Source organism: Akebia trifoliata, chromosome 4 (assembly GCF_017979445.1).
Source record: "Akebia trifoliata isolate Shusen 1 chromosome 4, ASM1797944v1, whole genome shotgun sequence".
NCBI lineage: Eukaryota > Viridiplantae > Streptophyta > Magnoliopsida > Ranunculales > Lardizabalaceae > Akebia > Akebia trifoliata.
The window spans coordinates 24,174,198-24,184,385 of record NC_141378.1 but is presented as its reverse complement, the minus strand read 5'-3'; the positions used below and the strand labels follow the sequence as shown (position 1 = coordinate 24,184,385).

At 34.9% G+C, this 10,188-nt stretch overlaps 1 long non-coding RNA gene across 1 annotated transcript; it reads left to right on the top strand.

Annotated features, from left to right (window-relative positions):
- Positions 1-3,585: 3,585 nt before the first annotated feature.
- Positions 3,586-4,325, top strand: LOC147404556 (uncharacterized). Its single transcript, XR_015177224.1, has 2 exons — positions 3,586-4,198; positions 4,275-4,325. It is a non-coding gene; the product is annotated as an uncharacterized LOC147404556 (long non-coding RNA).
- Positions 4,326-10,188: the final 5,863 nt, after the last annotated feature.

Below are 10,188 nucleotides of genomic sequence, written 5' to 3'. Positions count from 1 at the left end.
TGAGAAGTAGAGAGTGGATTTGGTAAAGGTCGAGGTTGGAGAAGTGCAATGAGCCCTTTACTTAATAGTTTTTGAAGGACAATGCTCAAAGGCATACCAAGATTGGTGAATTTCCTACGCGGTCGAGGTTGATTAGGGTTAACTTGATTACTAGGCAAGATAGTAGATTGGACGGGTGTAATAGACATATTGGCTACATAGGCGTGATCAACGCTAGACTTGGAATTGGTAAAAGGCTTTTTGAACTTGTTGTCCGATGGATTTGAAAGGATTCCGGAAGCGAAAGCATCTTCCAATTGACTACCAGCTTGCAATAGAGACTCGAATGTAGGAAGGTATTGGGAAACTAGATGTCGGGCATACCCTTGCGAGAGGTTTTTTAAGATAATAGTCACTTGTTCTTTCTCTAAAGGTTTATCCCACATTTGTGCAGCCTTGGCCCTCCAACGACCGATGAAGTCAGTAAATGTTTCCCCATTCTTCTGTTTAGTTGACTCAAAGTCCCTTCTTGAAGTTTCAATTTCGGTACTGTATTTGTATTGATGCTAGAAAGCCTTTGACATATTCTCCCATATACGTACTGTAGTCGAATCTTGAGACATCAGCCATCGTAGAGCTGATCCTGACAGAGTTCTCTGAAATAGTAATGTCATACATTCGTCGCTAAGCCCCATAGTGCGCATGTTAGTGACATATACTTTGAGATGCGTTTTTGCACAACCTACCCTACTGAACTTGTCCATTTCAGGCATCACAAATTTTTCTGACAAATGGATTCTAGGGATACGGTTCAGAGCTTCGATGCTTACTGCAATTTCATCAATACTCTTTATACTCTTCATAGTTGACTCCAATTGAGACATTCTATTAGATAACACCGGACTTTCATCAACATACTCTACGTCTCCATCGAGCTCGAAAACTTCACGTGGACGTTTCTCTTCAACCTTTTTCCCCTTTGGGTCATCTAGGGGAATTCCCGTCGATTATGAGGTCTATTCTAACATTTCCACTTTGCCTTTTATATTGCTGATATCATTGGCAAAGGCTGCCAAGATCTTACGGATCTCTGTGAGCTCAGATTCTGAAGCCATCTCTGCTTGTTGACTTGGTACTGTGATTCTTTCTAACCGACTGGACTTACGACTCCAACTAGGAAGTGGACGCTTGAGTTTGGGCGCAATGATAATCCAATATGATCCCATCAAAGGTAGATTTAGTCAATTTCAGTATTACCCCCTTGATAACATTTTAAAAATCATTTTATTGAGGTTTGTGCACCAATCCATTAATTTATCCATTCACACAATGAGTATTTGAAAAGGAGATATTTATTCAAAAAGAAAGATAGTTTTATTAAAAATGATTAACAACGAATATGTTCTTATTAAAACATCTTTTAACAACTTTGACTTGAATTATTTTCTTTTGAAAAATCTTGTTCTTATGGAAAATATTTTTTCTTGGAAAACATTTTTTCTAGAGAACACTCTTTTTTTGGAAAACTTTCTTTTCTGAAGAATATTTTATTTTTCTTCTCTGAAAATTCGATTTCCATTTTGATTTAACTGGCCGGGTCCACCATGATTGTTGGATCGGGATGGACTGGGTCATTATTGTAAACGAATGGATTCTTTATTGGGTCGGTACACCCATTTTAATTTTCAAAAGAAACATTTTTTATCCTTGAGGATAATCATACACTCTGATCTCACCATTTACATCACTCACATATATTCATCAATCAATAGGCTCCATTCAATAAATAACCCGGGAACACCCACGATAAGTTCGAGTCGTGACCTACTGGAAAGGTTTCTAGACTCTAAGCTTACTACGTGCAATGCATTTTTATCTGGCCACCCTTGCCCAAGCACACCTATATACCTTTCGATACGTGGTGACTTGGTTTGATATACCGTATAGGTGATAATCTAAAACCTCAATTCACTTCTCTGAAGTCAAAAACAATCAGTTTGATCTCCAGTTGAGAGATGGCGCACAATGCTGAGTAAGGGCCCACTTAAATACCTCTCGTCTAGAATAGACGTAGTCTATCCCCCTCGTACAATAGGGTACATCGGGGCAAAGATCTTGCTTAGGCACCGATTTTGACCAAGAAGAGCAATTGATATACTTAGATTATCTTTTACATACCTATGGGTACGAGTCAAGAGTTGTAGCTTTCGCAAATGGTTTGGCATCCCACGAGAGGACCGACCACGTACTAGTACTACGTTGGCAATCGGGACATGTGACTGTGTGATTTACAATAGGTCAAAGGCTCAGGTCGCTCCAGCCTGGGTGCATCAGTATATCTCTCAGAATCACCTGATCAGACGGTATTAATGCCCCAGTTTGATATACCATAAAGTACGTGACTAGAGTTGTGGTTTTCATGAATGACGTCGCATCTCCGAAGAGACCGGGCCACGCACTAGTGCCACGTTGGCTATATGGGACGTGTAAGTGGATAAAATAGTAAACATGCATGTGATGTGTGCAACACAGGGTGGGGTGTGCCCGGGGCCTTTTCCAAACACATGGGCCCATGGGCCCAATCATATCATCAACGAGCCACAATCATAGTGAATACAATCATCAAAAAATTATTAAGATCAAAGTCATGGCATGCAAATCAGGAGGAATCAAAATCAATCAATCAATTAATTAAAACCAATCAATCAATATGTTATAGTTAAGGTTTCAACAATCAAGATATCAAAAGGGTATCACCATATCAATTGGATATCAAAAGGGAAATCATGCACCCTAATCTAGCACATAACCTATTCAAACATTGACTCATCGAGTTAACTCATCCCATAGCATTCAATCCTCATATAACATGGAAACAATATCATCATAACATATCAAGGAAATGTATAAGAACAAGCAACAAATTGCATGAATCCAATAAGTTCAAATGAGTTGACTCGACTCATTATATTCAAAATAGCAACACATTATGGTAAAATCATACAAAGGGAATTAAAATAAATAGCACACAATTAGTTCGTCACGTGATGTAAGATGAGTTCAACTGAGTTAACTCACCTAAAAATTCACTCTTATGGTTGATTTTCGAAATCCAATCCCTCTTTTTTTATGGTCCAATCAAAGATCATTTCGGAAGACCCAAAACGATTCGAAATTTCAAAGCATATTGAATTGAGAATAGCACAATACTAATTGACATAAGGAATGCTTTTTTTTTTTACCAAATTGATTTTTTTTTTTTTTAAAGCAACAAAAAACAAAAAACAAAAAAAAAAAAAAACTATTACTAATTAAAGCACAGCCAACACGAAAATTTTATTGCCAAACCAACTCGTTTGCAATCAAGCAAATATCAAAATGTGATGTATTGTTGGTAAGAATTGGTGTGATGATAGGAAAAAAAACCAAAAAACTCTCCTTGACACCATTGCTACAAGGACCATACAAATCGAATCTCCCCCAAAAATCAAAACATCATTTTCAAAAACCCCTTTCTTCAGATACTCCGAATCAGCACTAAAAACCGTTGACCTCAATGATAAAAATTAGTTGGAGCAGTCTAAAATCTCACCAAATTATCGAATGAAAAAAACAAAGGAAAACAAATCAGAAAAATAGTGTTTCAAGCCAAATACCAATAAAATCCATTGGCGAAGAAATATAGAGAAGAAGGCAAATAAAACGCAGACAGAGAAGGAGGGAGAGAGAGTTGTGGTCGTTGATCTCAAAAGGACATTGGTCACAGATATAAATCAAGATCTATTGAAGATTTATCCTCAATTTCTCTGGCTAAAGAGGTGGTTGCACATACAATCGTTGTACCACCCTTACTGTCTGAGGTACTTGGTGAACAACCTAGTCCAAGAACCAGCGAAGATCCAACTCTCGGTCCCATTTGCCCATCAAGCATACTCTATTTCTTCTTAATACCCCTTTAGGTGGCAGAGTCAAGGAGGAAAGAACCAAGCGAATCAGGCCATAGACTGATGTCCGGGTGACAATCGGATTTTACTCTAATGGCGTTTCACAAACTTTAAAATACATCTAAAGTAAATTTTTCATCAAAACTCAGCTGCGGGAACCTGGTGTTCATGTCCTGTTTCGCTTCAAATAAGATCATCTCGCCACAAACAACTCTCAACGTAAATCGCAGACTACTTGACTTCAAGGGCTCATGAGACTTGGCAACATCGAAGAGGTTTCTTTTCTTATTTTTTGAATTTTCCTTTGATTTTTGAAACAACAGCATTTTAATTATTTCTGATTCAAAACAGAAAATCCAAGATTTTAGCAAAAAACGACCGATCAAATTTGGTGATGAGGTTTAGGAATAGAGGTTAAAACAGTGGTAGTACCCTCTTTGGATCCGTGGAGAAGACGAAGTGGAAAGGCACTGACCCTCTCTCTCTCTCCTCTCAGACGAGATCACACCATTCTAACTTCGAATCTTGGAGCATTTTCCGACGGAAGGGAGAAGAGATCAACTTTCTTCATTCAAACTCAAGAATAATCGACGATTCAAAGCTATAACTCGATAATTTCATTAAGAGTTCTAACTGATCGGGCTGAGATTTCAGCCGATCGAGTCGATAGATGAGTTCGGTCTCTTGGTTAGGGACGATGAACAGATGGGTAATATTTTTAAGAAGATGATGTGTGGATAGAAAAAACACAATTTTGTTTATTACACACCAACTAAATCAACACAATGTTATTGTTAAGATGGTGTAAAAACAAACGATTTACTTTTGGCACACCAAATACATCAGCACACTGGTACTGTTGACGAAATTAAAGAAGTTTTCTTTTCTTGCTGTCACACGCCCATAGAACATAAAAATGAAATAAAATAAAATAAAAATAAGAATTAAAAATTTTAAAAATAAAAAATCAGCATCTAACCATTATTATCTCATCTATCCCATTGAAATATATCGTTATTTAGGGTCTTTTTAAATAATCTTCGGTTGAACCATAGAGAATCAAATGCCAAATCAAGGCATTCCGAAATTGGATTGGATGATGCTAATAGAGGATAATACAGACCCAATAATCCAAATAATACACATGGGTCATTTTCCATGTCATTAACCTTCGGTACCTTGCATTATTTAGGGTCATTCTGAATGACCCCAAATTGAGTCATAACAAAAATGTGCCAAACAAACATATTCAACATCTCAATCAATGATCAACAATAAAGCCAAAAAAATGATGAAAATAATAAAAATAAATAAATAAATAACTAAAAATAAAACAAAATAAAAACTAGGTCCTACTTGCAATGCTTCCCATACTTGGGGTTTTTCAAGTTTGATCCTCAATAGTCCCCAGTGGAGTCGCCATTGAAAGCGCCCTCGATCCGCTTGGTGCACGGATCCGCTTTTGACCCTTGAGGTTTGGGAGTCGCCACCTGGTTATTACGGTCTAGGAACCAAATTTTGACTCTAAAAGGCAAATAAACTAATCTACGAAGAAAAACTGAATCCGGGGATCACATTACGGGGTTGAAAGGTGTTAGGCACCAACCCCGCCCGACTAATGCAGGTCTCTACTTAACCCAAATAAGTCTACATTGCTAACAAAAACCTAGAAAGAAAAAGAAAGGAAAAAAAAATAAAAAAAAACTTTACCTTTGAACGCAACGGTTCTATTCCCTCAGATTCAATAAAACTGCTCCTTGTACCGTTATCCTTACTTCGTTCTGTCTCCGGATCTGATTTCGGATCTCCGAGGTAAGGTATCTCTTCCTTAGATCTGGATTCTTCGAATTTTGTTATCGATTTTGGGGTGTTTTTGAAGGGCTTCTTGGTGTTTTAAGGCTAAAATTGAAATATGGGTGTTAGGTAAGGAGTTGGGACTTCAAAACTAGGATTTATGGGAGGCTAGAGAGGTTTTTTGACCTACTTCTCTTAGGGTTTTTGATTTGATACGAAAATAGGGTGTGAGCACCTCTATTTATAGATTTGTTAGGGGTTAATTTTGATAGAGTTAGTGTTTAATTAGAGTTCTTTTAATTAGAGTTGTATTTTAGTTAGAATTATTTTAGGTAGAATTGTGTTTTAATTAGAATTGCTTTAGATAGAATTATTTTTTAGTTATAACTCTATTAGATAGAGTTATTATTTAATTAGAACTCTATTATGATTTTGACTTTTGGTCTTATTTGATTGACGTTTAATATTTTGACTTTAGTCTTAATTGATTGACTTTAATACCTTGACTTTAGTCTCGCTTAATTAACTTTAATTTTGACTTTAGTCTCACTTGATTGACTTTAATACCTTGACTTTAGTCTTGCTTGATTTACTTTTAATTTTTGGAGACCCCTCCTCTATTATTTCTTTAATTCTTTGGACCCCCAAATGGAGGGGTCATTAAAGAAATATCTCACAAACCCTCAACAATTTTACTTGAAAGTCCGATTGATCGATTTTTTAATTCAAAATTTTAAATTAATTTCATCAATGTTTCACTTTAATTATTTAATATTTTATTTATTAATTTCGAATTTTTTTATTATGAAAATTATGAAATTACCGTTTTGCCCCTAGAGAGGACTTTTCATGTTTCAAGTCGGTTTTTAATGTTCTAGGATGTTTTAGAATCGATTTTTCATAAGGAATTCAATGGAAATATTAGTTTGTACCATTTATGAAATTTTTTGTGTGAAATAGTCGTGAACTTTATGAGGGGCATTTTCGTAATTTTGTCAAATTCTGTGAAATTTGGGAAAATAATTTATTTGATTTCGATTTGTTGTTTTATGTGTTTGAGAGAGTTTTCCTAAGCGTAACATAGGCTCTAGGATTTTTTTGAGGTTAGGGGTATTTTGGTAATTTGGTCAATTTATAGTGATTTTTATCGTGAAGCTTCTTTTTGGTCTACAAGATGATGATTTCTATGTTTCTGGGGTCGTATTTTCCTAACGTAGCGTGATTTCTAAGGTTTTGTCAGTTTGAGATATCTCATTCGGATTTTTGAAACACATCTGGTAACAAATAAAGCAATGGAATACACATCCATCATTGGGAATCATTGCGATCGGGTTAACGAGTTGATTAATCAGGCGGATGCAAAAATGGGGTGTCTACAGGTTGGTGCCTAACACCTTCCAACCCCGTAACCTGATCCCCGGACCTGTTCTCCATGTAGATCAATATCTTATCTATTGTAGAGTTAATATCCGGTTCCTAAACCATAATAACTAGGTAGCGACTCCCAACCAAACCTCAAAAATCAGAAACGGATCCGCATACCCCGCGGATCAAGGGCGCTTTCAGTGGCGACTCCACTGAGGATATTTTGAGGTTCAAACTTAAAAAATCCCAAATATTGGGCATTGCGAAATTGACCTAGTTTTTTATTTATCTATTTATTTTTATTTTCTTTATTTAGTTATTTATTTGTTTAGATTAATTGTGGATCATCTTATTGGATTTTGGGCATTTTATTTTGTTTTTTTTATGATCCAATCTAGGGTCACTTTTGATGATCCTAAATGATTCAAGATTTCAAAAGAAAAAAAAAAAAGGTTAATGAGTTGAGATTGGAATGATGGGCATTGAAATAAAGAGCCATGGATTTTTTTAATTTTTTTGATAAAAAATTTTAACACATCACTATGCATGGATTGTGAGATGTGAAAATTTTTGTTGTTTTTATGCACAAGAGATGTACTGTTAGTAACAACAAAAAGAAAAAAAAAAGAATTTTTTTTGTGTGCTGTTGTTAGTGCGTAAGAAAAAGGGTTTTCAAATAAAAGAATCATCAAAAAAAATTCGGCTTAGTATGCTATTAGTAAAAAGGTCTTTTTTATTATTTTTTTTTCTTGTTTCTCTTATGTGCAGAAGGGGCAGTAAGGAGAGAAACGCCTCTCTCCTTCATCTCTCTATCTCTGTTCTTATGATTGAAAGCGCCCTCGATCCGCGGGGTGTGCGAATCTGTTATTACGGTATAGAAACCGAACACTGACTCTAAAAGGTAAATAACACTAATCTACGAAGGAAAATACGGGTCCGGGGATCACGTTACGGGGTTGGAAGGTGTTAGGCACCTACCCCACCCGACAAACGCCGGTCTCTACTAATTTTAAAAAATGATTACATTGCTAAAAATACCTAAATAATAAAAATAAAAATAAAAAAATATTTACCTTTACGAACGCAACGATTTTATTCCCTCAGATCTGATAGAACAATTCCTCGTACAACACTCCTCACTTCGTTCTGTCACCGGATTCGCTTCAGATCTCCAAGACGAAGTACCTCCTTCTTAGATCTGAATTTTTTTTATTTTTTTTATGCATTTTTGGGTATTTTTGAAGGGTTTATAGGTGTTTTTTGAGCTAAAGTTGAGGTATGGATGTTAGGTAGGGAGTTAGGACTTCAAAATTAGGGTTTATGGGACGCTTGGGAAGCTTTTTGACTTACGTTTTCTAGGATTTTCTCTTAGATACGAAAATAGGTTGTAAAGACCCCTATTTATAAAAAAAAATTTAGTGCTTGTTTTAATAGAATTAGTGTTTAATTAGAATTATTTTAGGTAGAGTTAGTACTTAATTAGAATTGTTTTAGGTAGAGTTATATTTTAATTAGAATTATTTTAAATAGAGTTATAGTTTAATTAGAATTCTATTAGGATTTTGACTTTTAGTCTTACTTGATTGACTTTAAGATTTTGACTTTAGTCTTACTTGATTGACCTGACTTTAAGATTTTGACTTGAGTCTTACTTGATTGACTTGACTTTAAGATTTTGACTTGAGTCTTACTTGATTGACTTTAATTTTATTTTGACTTGAGTCTTACTTAATTGACTTGACTTTAAGATTTTGACTTGAGTCTTACTTGATTGACTTTAATTTTAATTAGAATTTCACTTTACATTAATTAATATTTTAATTATTAATTTAAAAAAAATTTAATTATTAAAATTATAAAATTATCGTTTTACCCTTGGAAATGACTTTTTGCATTTTAAGTCGATTTTCAATGTTCTAGGATGTTTGGAATCGATTTTTTGTAAGAAATTTAATGGGAATATTGGTTTTTATTATTTATGAAATTTTTTGTGCAAAATGGTCGTGAACTTTATGATGGGCATTTTCGTAATTTTGTCGAATTTTATGAAAATTGACGAAATGATTTATTTGGTTTCGATCTGTTGTTTTATGTGTTTGAAAGGATTTTCCTAAATGTAACGTAGGCTCTAGGGATGTCTTGAGGTTAGGGGTATTTTGGTAATTTGATCATTTTTTAGTGATTTTTATCATGAAACTTCTTTTTATCTAAAAAATGATGATTTTTATGTTTTTGGGGTTATATTTTCCTAGCGTAGCGTGGTTTCTACAGTTTTGTTTGTTTGAGATACCTTATCTAAATTTCTGAAACATATCTAGTAACAAACAGAGTATTGGAATAATCATCCATCATTGGGAACCGTTGCAATCGGGTTGACGAGTTGATTAATCAGGCGAGTGCAAAAATGGGGTGTCTACAGTAACCTGAGGGTATAAACTATATGGTTGTAGCACATGCCATATTAAGAGATTATTTTGACTATGTCATGTGTAGGGGAGTCAAATTATCATGACTCTATATGATATGAAAACTGGTAGAAAAGTAGAGTAGTGCTGGAGTGACATTAGGATTTACTGCGATTTTCACATTTCTGATGTGGGATGTTCACAAAATCGTAGATTATTTCCTCGAGATACGATTAAAATAATCCACGGTTATGTGTGTACCTCTACGTTAGAAATATGAGAATCACAATAAATCCAATGTCACCCCAGCATCAGTGCAAAGGAGTAAGGGCTCCAAGCTAAGTCTATTGTCAACCCATAGGGGATGCGCATTGCGCCAAGGGATGTATGTTCCACTTCTATCGTATGGTTACATTAATGGTGTATTTGGAAGCGGGAGTTAATTGGAGTTGGAGTTGGAATCGGTGGAGTTAGTTATAACTCTTCAAATAAACTCTAACGTTTGGCTTATCTAGGAATTCAGCCTACGAATTGTAAAAAAACCTTCAACGCTTATGTTTTGCTAAGATCGACTATGACTTAGCCAAATCAATTTGGTTTTATGTAATTTTTTTTTTTTACAAATTATTAATTTAAATATTTATTATATTAAACAAATGTGATTTTATGATTAAATATTTTCTTATCACTTTATTTCATTC